The sequence below is a fragment of the Wasmannia auropunctata genome, unplaced genomic scaffold, assembly GCF_000956235.1.
Source record: "Wasmannia auropunctata unplaced genomic scaffold, wasmannia.A_1.0 LD336076.1, whole genome shotgun sequence".
NCBI lineage: Eukaryota > Metazoa > Arthropoda > Insecta > Hymenoptera > Formicidae > Wasmannia > Wasmannia auropunctata.
The window spans coordinates 7,591,329-7,592,108 of record NW_012026814.1 but is presented as its reverse complement, the minus strand read 5'-3'; positions in this window follow the sequence as shown (position 1 = coordinate 7,592,108).

Below are 780 nucleotides of genomic sequence, written 5' to 3'. Positions count from 1 at the left end.
CTGAGCCATCATCTCTTGATTTTGACGCATTTGATTAGTGAGTAACTGGAACATCTGATCGCCAGATAAGCCCGCGGCTTGAGCTGTCGCAGAGCCTGATGAAGGATTAACTGTAGGAGGACGTGTCAACGTTGTTCTTGATTTCGATGCGCCGGCTGACAGTGTCGTACGAGGCGTAAGTCTGTCAGACGTCTCCGAAAGGGTATCTCCAGTAGGCGGAGTGACTTGACTCTCCTTTCTTGGTGTATGATGACGCTCGAAGAAGCTCATTAACGCGTCGATACATTTTTCGCGCGTGTCCATAACCGGAAGTTTGTAATAGGTGAGCCTTTGCTCAAGCTCCTCAGTCGAAAGGGTGTCCATCAGTTGGCGATCCATTTCCCTCGATGTTAGCAACACAGTCGGTGTAGAGATTACCGATGCGCTCCGCGCTAACAGTCACTGCGTCGAGATGGCGTTAATACACGCGCGAACTTGTCGGCACGCGTACCCGAGATGCGAGCCAATATGGCTGCCGAAAACCGTCGCACTGGCGCGAACGATGAAAAATGGCGAAGTCCGTTGACCGGCCACGTGGTCGGCGTGAACTATGCCGATGAGCGAACGCTGACTGTGGCGATCACTCCCGATGCGATTACGAGCCCGAAGGCGACGAACACGGACACTGTTATGTGAACGTGGTGATGAGCCCGAAGGCGACAAACGCGCGGCGATCACTCGCGAACGCGGGAACGAGCCCGAGGGCGACGAACACGGTCACCGATATGTGAACGTGGTGAA